Here is an 11,815-nt window from a genome sequence, read left to right as displayed (position 1 = left end):
AGTTTCCTTAAGCTCAGAAATATGATTTCACAGAACAGTCTGTACATTGATACTAGTTCTACCTTTTTTAGTTGTTTTCCTTATGGATGGTATTTTCATCTGTTTGATTGCATATTCTTTCTGCTTGTTTCAAAGCAAAGCTAAGATAATAATAATTCCTAATTCATCAGCATGGCCCTAATTGATGATTTCTCATCATCCTATTGCTGAACTTTTCAATGGAATTTTAAAATAAATTTGTTATTGAAAACTTATTTCAGGGCATCATCCTACACCATAGTATTTAAAGGACACTTACCCAACTTAAATAAGCAGAATAACAACAGGCAGATGATATTTCACTGTAAATTGGAAGGAAATAAGTAGAAGTCAATTGATTTATAAAATAAATGATTGGAATGTTTTTTAAATAAATTATGAGCAGGTGTACTAAAGCTTATAAATAAACTCCATACCCCTTTAGAAAGTTCCAACAGGCTAATATTAGGAAACTAATTATCAGTAAATCAGAGCAAGGATGCTGTAACGTTGCATGGATGGACATCCCCTGATATTCTTGGAATTTATCAGATGTTATTTTATTTATGGAAACTAAATTTCAGCACAGACAGCACTTTGCTTAGTGAGAGAATGCTCAATGTGCCCCTCCAAAAAACGATGTGTTTTTAGACTTCCAGGGAAACTGCAATAGGCCTCCCACTCGCTGGAGGTCAGGAAATCTAAAGCTCATGGAAGTGCTGCAAGTTTTGTATTGAGTCAGCTTTTACAGAAAAGTTGGAACAGGAGGAGGTATCAGGGAGATCTGAATAACCCCTTTAAATCAAATTCTACTGGAATTCTTTGGACTGATTTGAGTCACACTCCAGTAGATGTTCAACATGGCTACAAGAGCTGAGTGAGTTTACATTTAGGGTTGCTCAGTTTAGTAGCAGGCAGAGCTCCTAATCCCTGTGGGGCTGCTGTTAGCCATTGGTCGACCTGAAAGATCACAGGAATTGGCTTTAATTCAGAGCCTGGTTTGCTCTGTCTGGTTTGCTGCTTTGGGTGGGTTTTGTTTAAATTTGGACCAGTCAGTTACATTGCTTTTTCTTGAGTTTTTCTTCTTACCCTTGAGAAACTATGGTTTTAACAGTACTTTCAAGCACTCCTCCATGATCATGCTATTTCTTGTGCTTATTGTCCTTAGGGTTTGGCCAGAGGGGTAGGGAGGTCTGGGGACAAGGGGATGGCAAGGGGAAGCAAGGGTGTGCTTTCAGTGTGGCCTCTAACATCAGCGTGTTTTGTTCCTTGCCTAAGAGGAATACTCTGAGTGTCCAGACAGCATGCAATTAAATTCCAAAGGTACTGGAGGGAACATTCCACATGTTTTTAATAATGACCCTTAGAAATTTAATGTGACCTTTTTTTTTTTTTAGTATCATTTGGGATCTGGCAGCCTAACTTTTGATTAGGTTGCAGAAGGGTTGCATTTTATATCAGAAACAAAATGATGTCTGTATTTGGCTTGCAGAAAAGTACTCGAAATCTGTGTGCAATCCTCAGCAAAGAAAAGTTTTCTTTTATGAATGCAGTGTTTAACAAGCAAAGACATTTCATCTGCTTTTTAACAAGGGGAATATTGCTGTGATTTAAAAGTCTGAGATATTTTCTGGGAGTGTTTCTCTATGTTCTTAGTGCAGATTTCTTTGTATTTGTCTTAGCAGGAGCTACTAGTTGGTGGGACAAAATGTGATTGCAGGATCTTTTAGCTTTAGAAGGTCCTATTCAGTATTCTCCATGTGTGAAAATCTCACTAGCTGGCATTACAAGGGCAGAATCTTAATGCACTTCTTTGGGTTTGTTCTGTAGAGCGTTGGTTTGATGTGGCCTCTGCCTTCTCACTGGCTAATCGAGCTCCTCTGGGACTGGAGATGGGTAAGTAGCTATCTCACTTATCTATCTTGTGCATGTCCATATACAAAGATACATGGTTACTTACCACGGAGATGGACAGGAAATAACAGTGAGGGGGGAGATCTTTACCTCATTAGTAACATTGCATTTCCTATAGTGCATATTTTTCATATATTAAAAGTTAATAAGATGGTGTTAGCTTACAAGACTTAAAGAGAGATGTGATTATAGTAAATATGTCTAGAGCTTCAGAAAATATTACTAAGGTATTTTAAAACATTTCCAGAACTCTTTCTTTGCTATTCTTTATGTGTCAAACAGTAGTATTTTTTTATTCCTTGTTTAAAGTCTTAATGCCTGCAGCTACCATAATAAAATTAATGTTTCATATTATGTTGGATATAACAGTTGCAGTTTGAGCCCCCAGTCTTGACTAGGGCTGTGGAGTAACAGGGGTGGAGCAACACCTGTAGCAGGGTAGCTCCTCTCACAAGACATTGAAATGTGCCTGAACAAGACTCAGAGAAGTCCTGATGCATCCCCTTTATAGATAAGGAATTGATAGATTAAATTATAAACTAAATTAATAGCTAAGTTACAACAGTAGGAAACAAAATCTTTCTTTGGAGAAAGCTCTGTTTATCATTCCTATAGGTATTGTGTATGTTTTGCAGTGGGCACACTGTCAACCAAAGCTAAGTTTAACTCACACATAAAAGGTACTTTGCTGGCATCTTTTCATTGCCATTATATGAAAATTACTGTAGCTCAGATGCTGTGGCTTCAAATTGCTTCTTCCATATATGAACAGAGTGCTGCTTGTAAGAACAGATAAGAACCAAGAATATAGTTGGCACTAAATAAATAATACTTAATATTTTCATTCTTTTATAAATAACTGCCTTGAATTCTTCTCTCAAGTTTACACACATACCTGGATGGGGTCTGTTTAACATAGATATTTTTTCCATTGTTTAGAGAAAATATATCAAGAGGAGAACTTTTCAATTAAGTGCACATACTCCAAGTGTTGGAAAGGTCAATCACTTCTCAGGAAGCTTTGGAACTCCTGTAAAATGCTTCCATCTATTTATGTATCTGAAAATATGAAGCAAAAAAATAGATGAACAAAAATGTTGAGAAAGAGGATTACTCAGAGAGTAAAAATATAAGGAAAAATCCCATCATGGCAGTAACTGGCATCGTCTCAAGCCTAGCTCAGTGTGGGAGACTCCCAGCCTTTGCACACCCACTGCATTGCTGATTGCCTTTGTGCAAAAGGTAATTTTAGAGGAAGTTTTGGAGAAAAATCCAGTAAGGTGCAATAGCCTTTGTGTTATATTCAGGGTATGAGCAGCTGATACTGGTTATTTTTGTTAGTGCTTAGCATGAAGCACAATTCTAGAAACTCCTGGGCTGAGGTCCCTGCACAGCATCTGACTGTGCAATCAGCAGCTGGAATTGCTGGGAGGGTGGAGGTGAGACTCCTCTCCTTACTGTCTCTCTTGCATCAAACACTGAGCATCTCTAAAAATTCATCTCTAGTTTTGTGGGTGACTTTAGGCAGTTTGCATAGAGGTGATAGAGCAAATTCCTGCAAAATTTCAGCAGGCAGAATAAGTCCCCTGATGAGATTTCTGATAAGATTTAAAATATCTTTTGTAGCCTGTAGAAATGCTACTTTCACAGTTCTGTGATAGATCTAGAAACTTTTGATTTTGCTGAAATGTTTTTAATGCTGAACAGAAAAAAGCTCTAAACTGATTTACTGAAAAAAGGCTTTCTTATGCAGTACCCATCAAATTTACAAGGACTGTAACTTAACCTTTTCTTCTCAGTGTTGACATTGTATCTTGCCTTATTTTTACACAGTTCAGTGGAAGTTATGCTTGCAGCAGAATGCAAGCTCTTTCTGCATGTCAGTTTTGAAACATTTTCACTAGGCAAAGCAGTTTGAATCCCAAGAATAGGAGATATGGGCTCACTACCAGAGTAGTTTTACACAAACATTTAATTTGTTACTTTTCTGTTCTTTCTCTTTATTTTTTAAACTTCATTTATAGTGACTGTATTTGGTCTGCAGAAATGTGCAGAAGTAATCAGAATGTTTATTTTATCACCAAGTTTGTATGACAACGTTTGCTATAAACCAATTTTCTTTAGGTTCCAAGAAAGTACAATTGATTAGATGCATATTTTCTGAATTATACAACAGATCACACCCAGCTGCACAGCTTTTCTCAGGTAAGTGAGCTATTTTATATTCCCCTTTTTCTTCCCTTCCCCAACTCCCTTAATTAATAAGGAAAACCAGACATCTATCTGCATGAGGCTTGTTTTAAAGCCAGTACATATATCCATGGAAAATAAATATCTAGTTACTAGGATTTATCCACTGGGGCCAGCTCTAATAATGAATTTGAAATAGGATTTTCTTACTACAGAAAAAAAAATAAAAATTCCTCAGACTCAAAGATAAATCAAAGGAAAGTGGCACCCTGGTGGACCAGACAACCCATTGGCAGCACAGTCACATGAAAGCCTCAGAGGTCACTACCTCAGTATCAGCAAAGATATTTTAGAGCTCACTGTGGAGTTTCACATCGTCGCTAAATAAGAATACTTAATAACCTGGCACCCAAATTTCACATGTTGCCAGCCTCAGTCCTTATGTGAGCCTTCCTTTCACTGCTTTGGAAGCTTCCCCTTTGAGCTGGAAAACATGGATACACAGCCTTATGTTTTGATAACTCAAAAAATTTTAATTTGGAACCAGCATTAACAGACTTACTGTGTGGATGTACAGGTAGGTGAATTTTATTGCAAAAACCATGCTGGGTACATCTACAGCAGATACTCTGAAATGAGAAAGACAAGATAACACTAATGAAATCTTAGATATGTGCTTTTCTTCCAGTCTGTGATGCAACTAGAGACATTACAGGATTTTCTTCAGAAGCCAGCATTTTTAGATCATTACCTGTTTATGAGTAAAGTATCTGCTTTGCATGGTTTTTTTGGGGTTACTTTGGGATGCTTTGGTTTCTTTTGGGGGAATGGAAATCTAGGTCAGACATTTGAACCCATTCCCACACACATTCTCTTTTCTATCCATCCATTAATTTTGATTTGGAAAAGTTGCACTAGGGTTTTCTGAAATTTCTGAATTTGTGTCTCACATCCCTGTTCTAATGTAAGAAGAGCCTCCCCATCCAATTTGTATCTCCCAGAAGCCAAAAATGCTGGAGTGATGGCCTGTCCTCACTTTGAAAGGAGACTGTGGTGCACTGCAGGAGATGTAGTTGGACAGGAATGTTCAATCTATACAGGAGATCAGGAGCCAAGAAATGCTTGAACAGAGCTCCCACGGCTAAGCAGGGCTCTGAGCACCTCACTTAATCTGCAGTGTGACCACTCCCCACCTGTAAATTGACACACACTTCCTTGTTTCACAAAGGCTTCAGGAGGATAAAAATCTGTGAAAGTTATGAGATTCTCAGATACTGTGATAAGTCCCAGGACAAACAAATGTTGAATGCAAAACAGCAGCTTGCATGGTACATATTCAAGGGCATGTGGAATGAATTAGAAAGATGAAGAGAGGGAGCAAAAGAATGAGGATGGGAAGAAGCAGAAGGGAGGAAGGGTAGACAGAAACACTGCAAGTGTCACTGGAAGCTGTGGGAGAATCACACGGAGTCCTGCACACTTTGGCTCAAACTGCAAATATTCTTGGATGTGTATATAAAGCAAACTGAGCCAACAGCTTAGTAAATGGGGGTTTTTGCAAAATTCCAGTGTTGACATTTTTGTGAAGTGACCAAATGTAACTCCCAAAGAAGGGATCTTACTGTGTGCATTTAGAGCATGAGTGGAGATATTAAACCTAGGTTTTATTTACTATCTCACGATAGTCTTTTTTGGAGGGAGAACAATATAAGTGTGCTAATAAAATTAATTTTCTGTACTATGCCCTGCCAGTGGTGTGAGGGAATAGGCAAGTCTGGATGTAGACATATGTGTGGATCTGTAAATAATAGGCAATAAGGCCATACACAATTCCTTAATACACAATTCCTTAGCTGCCTGGTTTTTTTTGTTTTGTTTTGTTGGTTTTTTTTGGGTTTTTTTTTTTGAGAATGCATATTATGAAACTACATACTGGGAACAGCTTAATGGATTATTTTTGTGACAATGGAAAATAAAGATTAACCATTCACTCATTCAAAAAACAAATTCAATTTTAGAACTGCAGATTTAGCAAATATGACAGATCAGTTAGAGAAACTGCTGCTGCTTTTCAAAGAACTGAAGAGTGTGGTCAGAGGAAAAGCCATTTGGCATGGCAAGAAAGAGGTGACAAAACACAGAGGAGAAAATGTAGGATTCATGTATAGAAAGCTTTAATACAGTGATGCCATGTAGATGGTTTTGTCTTACTACAGCGAAGTGTGGAAAGCCTGCCATTGGGATGGGGAGTGTGTATCCTTTCTGCTCCAGGATCACATCACAGGATGTGATACATTCCTGTGCACAAGGACAAAACTCCCAAATGAGCTTTCCAAAAAGGATTTAGGCAATGCTCAGTAATTTATGCTGGCTTTCTGCACTAGAGGTCAAAATTGCCACTGGTCATGCTAATGACAAGCCTCTGCTCGACTGCAGTGAAACAGCAGTGGCTGCAGATGAGCTGGGCTGATATTGCAAAACCTCTTTCAGCAGCAAGGAATGAGACTCAGGGTTAAATGGAAGGAGCTGAAACAGATAGCTGCTCATGATTTGCTGAGGAATGTCTCAAAGTCACTCTAAGGTATCTAATGCTCATGCTATTTACACTAGGCTGGGGTGCCTTAGAAGCAGATTAATATTTTGGGGTTTTTTTCCTCTTTGCAGTGATTCACTTTCTACTAAGAACAATGGCTCATAAGAAATAACTGGCTTAGGTACTTCTGTGTTTCCACTTTGCATATACATGCATTGGAGGCATCTTCAGCCCCACAATACCCAAAATCTCCTTGATATTTATAGAGTTCAGAAGCAGATTTTAAAATACTATTTAGATGGTATTTGAAATCCTCTTAGGCTCCTCATCTGCATTTGTGTGTCTAGATTTCATTTAAAATCTGATGCTATCTATGTGGCACTTGAAATAGAACTTCAAAAATGTAGTTTTTATAGTCTGATCTTTATGAAAAGTACTACATTTTGAAATTCTTCAGACAGAACTGTTAAAATAAAAACAATCCACAACTGAAAATAGTGACTTTATGTTGCATTTTGAAGATTCTCTCTGCTGGTGATCAAGCTTGGGAGATTTTGTGAGGCAAGATCATAAGCCAACTGAAATTAATAAAAACTCTGCTTTCAGCGAGCTTTACATCACACCCTTCACTGAAGTATATCCAGATAAACTTCCACACTGTTTACTGCATTTTATTTGAATGAAAGTGAAAATGAATGCAAGTGTCAAGAGAAAACCAGCTAAAAATGAAATGGGTAATAGACCTGCTGAACAACTGATGAAGGAGGTAGCTAAGTACCCAGAGGGGTTTGGAAGGAAAACAGCAGGTGTTATTTGAATAAACATGTTTAAAATAATCAAATGTGTCTAAGGTGTGTACAAGAAGTCCAAAAAGCCAACAAAGGGTTTAAATCATAGATAGATTTCAAAACACAATATTCTGGAATTTGTTGTCAAAATCCTTTGGTATAGAAATTAATAGATTCTCAGTGGCATGACACATCTTCTCCTCACAGGAATGAAGTACAAGGCATATACCTTGTGACTTCTCTTCCCCACATCTGTTTAGCACAGTGGTTTTTAATTTTAGGATTTCACCACCACCATTCCCCCTTTCCTCCCGAAGCAGGCAGTGGGAGATCACTGCCATCTACAGATAGGAGATAGTATCACTAATGTTACAGCAAATTCTTGGAACAGTTTCATGCTGGAACATTTTTCTCTTTTTCCCTTGAGCACTTGTCTCCTCAACCCTGCCTTCCTCTTAAAAAACCCCACAGAGTCACCCAACACATGCAATCATTTCTTTGGCACCCTGATCATAATCACCCTCATTAAAGAAAAAGCATGGTACTGTAAGAATCTTAGAAGCCCTGTAATGTTTTAAGTCAAAGTTGAAAGAAAAAAAACCCGCAGGATTCCCAAATGTTCTTTCCATTACTTATGATATTTGTCAAAATTTAGTATACATGTCAAAATTATTAATGGCTTCTTACAGCTTTCTCAGAAGGCAGCTGAGAGAAATAGCAAACTCTGGACATTTGTCTAGATGGATTGAGTAAGTGGGTACCTGCTTTCCACGTTCCACTGCCTGGGTCATGGTTTCAAGGTGGCACATCAGGAAAGACAAGCAAGAATGGCACTGTAGGAACAGCAGAGATACAGCTTAATCTCAATTTATTCTCTTTTATTTTCTTCCTCCAAAGAAGGGATTAAGAAAGTTGATAAAGCTTCATGTTATTTTTATTTATTGTAGAAGAACCACACATCTGCAGCCTATCAAAGCTCATTACAATTAATATAACTTTAAAAAGGAAAAAGAATAAAATTCATAACTTCCATCCTGTATCTTCTGTATTTAGATAGAAAGTTTTTAATGGTAACAAAAATGTCTATCAAACATGTCAGATGTCCATTATTAAGACAGAACATTCACTATTTTTCAACCTCTTTCACTAGGTGCTGAATCCTGAAATTACTGCCCATCTGACAACATTAAAAAAATAATAGAATCACAGATTTGGCAAATTGAAAGCAGTCCAGTGTCCCCATTAAGGGTAAGTGATTTGGCAGCTTCCATTTCCATTTCTGCCATGTTATACTTGACACAGTAAAGAAATTGATGGGCAGAATCAAAAAGAACCTATTTCCCTCTGAAATATCTAAGTGTGGTATTGGTCTCAGTGAAATTATTTTTACCTATGAACTTGGGAATTTAAGTCTGCAAGAGAAATCACAGCTGTAATATTTGGGTTAAGAAAAAAAAAAGGCAGAAGCTAAATGCAGTAATCTGTAATTGCAGGGGCTTTCATTTGCTGTCTGCCCAAATAGTCTCCTTCATGCACTGGAGAAATGCTTCTTATTTGTTTTACAGGTGAGAGAAATTCCCTGGCTTGTTTGCCCTACTGTCTGAAGATTATCCTAGCAGCCAGAGTAGAATTCTGCTTTGGTTTGGGAGTCGATTGCAGCACAATAATATGATTGCTTCAAGGAACATATTATTGTACTCGCAACACCAAACAAGTCTATTTTTGGACAAGTTCAAGGAATAAAAGCAACAGCTAATCTGGTCTGGTCATAGGGAAGGAGAGGTCTCTGACTCTGAAAACCTTTACCATCATTGTTTAGCACAATCAGTTTCCCCTTGATAGTCCTGTGCCCACTGAATTGCAGAAGATATGTCTGGTTTCCTTCAAAACTTCTGACAATTTGAACCCAGCTCATAAGAGCAACTTCAAAAAATACAGGCTGAAAGTTTAGGCCCCACTGAAGTCAGTGGCAAAAGTCCTGTCAGTAAGGTCAGATTTTCATTCATGATATTGATTCAGCTGCTACCTTTAAATATAACAGCTTTAAGGTTGTTTCTACAGAAAGTCAGTGTCAGGTGTGTTTATTATTTTAAACCACGCAATTTCTTTAGAAAAGTAAATATCTGAGTAGCTTTACATTTCAACGAGCAAGATAGGAAGTCTGACAGGAGGCATGCCTGTGTTTCACACATTTTTAACATATATTTAATTGAAATGGTTTTATGGAAACTACAGAATGAAAGCTGCTTTTTTCCCCCCTCTCCCTCTCAAAGGGCGTTTCTATATGTAGCCAGGAGGTGGCATTCCTGGGTAACAATTAAAGGAATTCGTATAAACAATTTCTCTTTTGCATATGAGAGAGAAAAAGGTTTATTACTATAGTGGCAGTTAGTCAATTAACTGAGGCTTAAACTAATGCAATAAATTTGCTTTATATATTCTTTGTTTTATGAGAAGTGGCAAAGTTATCCAGTAGTAGACATTAATCTTCATGATGAGACAGCAGGGATCTGGCAAGTTATATCCATCTTCCTGTAAAGTATTTGATAGTAAAAGTCCTTTTCTTCAGTTACCTCGTTTTGTTCCTCCAAATAAGCCAGTTTGCAATAATTCATTGACCACAATAATACCCACTAAATACTGTTATAAGAACAGTTAGGAGATCTGAGGGGGGAAAAAAACCCAGTTGAATTTTATCCAGTCAATGAAACTTAATCAGATTTTTCAAAGTCTGATCATTGCCATTTGTGATCCAGTTGGTCTATGGAGTATTGCCATATTTAACATCTGTGTCACATCATGCCTTTCCTGTTGCCTCATTGATCAACAGACAACATGTGATGTTTCCCAGATGTTCAAACACGGCAGATCCCAAAAGACCTATTAAATTACCCTGAAAGCAAAACAACATCTATGTTGTAGAAGTTTTGTTAAATTCAGGTATGCTTGAATATTCACAAACTTGCTACAAGATACTTACTGATATTCAAATTGCTTTTACAAATCAGTCCAACTCTGAAATGTCCACATTGTGTATTATATAAGGTCCCCGTGTCACAGAGTTGATAAAATTTTCTGTTCTGCAATATAAAGCAAGTTAAAATAGAATTAAGCATCTACTTACACATGGAGAAGATAAACAACTGGATTTTTTACTTCATTTTACTATTTGTCTCCTCTCACTACAGGCAATCTGTGTCCTTGCAGTTTTTTACTCAGATTTATGATGATTATGTATTTTTTTCTCAGATAAAGCTGAATAAATAATGATTTTTTTTTAAGCTTTTACATTGCATTCTCTAAGCAAGGCAAGGCAGTTGTGCTATTCTTCAGTGTGGCCTTTTTCCACTGAAAAACATCATTATAAAGATCAAGACTTACTAAGATGGTACTTAAACATTTTTTCTGTGTCTGAATAACAGTGACATGAAATTCTAGAGGGATTTCAGGCAGCAAATGTGATCCAGCTTACACCAGCATGGTACAACATTCTGCTTTGAAGCAGAATTATACCATAGTTTATGATATGGTAACTTTAACATTACTATGAATATCCTTCACACCTTTCTGAAGCTAGTGCTACTCTTCTAGCAACATTTCAACTTCATATTTTGTGCTGGCATTTTCAGCTATGAAAGTCAGCATTTTCTGATGAACACAGGCAGCTGTATGCAGAAAATCTGAACCTTTATTTTGTACCTTTATTTTGTCACCTGTGAATCAGCAGCACAGAGAACTCAGGTGTGATCTGTTTAAATCAAAGTAACATTTCTCCACATTACTACAGTGACTCATCAAAAGTTTATTTTGCCTTACTCTTTAATAGGAAGGAACATAGCTACTCTAAAAAAGCCACCTCAAAGAGAGATGGTCCTTCTGTGCTTATTGATGATACCATCAACATTTGTTTTTCTCTTAAATCAAATAGGTTCTACAATAGATAAATACAATTTTTTCTTCCCCAGAAAAAAAGGTTAAGAAATTTCAGCTCAGAAATGGCCACATATTTATTTTTGGTGTTTTCCAATAGAAAAAAAAGGGTTTTTTTTCCTGGTGGATTTGTTACCTTGCTGTACCTCCATGCAGCAGCTGCCCCTGGACCCTGGTGCTCGGTTCCGCTGCCGCGCTCAGCCCACGGCTCCCACGGCTGACTACAATGAGATTTGAAGTTTAAGTGGTGTTTTCTCCAATTTGGTCAGAAAATTGATATATTTCCATTTAGGGCAATAGACTTATCCAAAAGAAATCATCTTACAATGGTTTGTCAAGTAGAAAACTGCAAGTGAGGAGGAAATAAAAATGCTCTGTGTATCCTGGATTAGTAATACTCCAGTATTTTCAGGTTTGACTCCACTGTGGAGTAACTTTGGAC

The 11,815-nt window shown here is 37.3% G+C and overlaps 1 protein-coding gene across 2 annotated transcripts in view; it reads left to right on the top strand.

The window, feature by feature from the left end:
* Positions 1-1,846: 1,846 nt before the first annotated feature.
* The window catches only part of SH3GL3 (SH3 domain containing GRB2 like 3, endophilin A3), a 57,106-nt gene continuing 47,137 nt past the window's right edge, over positions 1,847-11,815 (top strand). Inside the window, exons 1-3 of one of the 2 annotated variants that reach the window (XM_059481820.1) lie at positions 1,847-1,914; positions 4,057-4,137; positions 8,594-8,691. The gene's annotated coding sequence lies outside the window, so the exon portion shown is untranslated. The remainder of the gene's footprint in view (positions 1,915-4,056; positions 4,138-8,593; positions 8,692-11,815) is intronic. The other variant, XM_059481818.1, reaches the window with a different exon arrangement.

This window comes from Ammospiza nelsoni, chromosome 14 (assembly GCF_027579445.1).
Source record: "Ammospiza nelsoni isolate bAmmNel1 chromosome 14, bAmmNel1.pri, whole genome shotgun sequence".
In the NCBI taxonomy this organism is placed as follows: domain Eukaryota; kingdom Metazoa; phylum Chordata; class Aves; order Passeriformes; family Passerellidae; genus Ammospiza; species Ammospiza nelsoni.
Note: the sequence above shows the minus strand (reverse complement) of the source record. Positions and strands in the feature narration are given on the sequence as shown.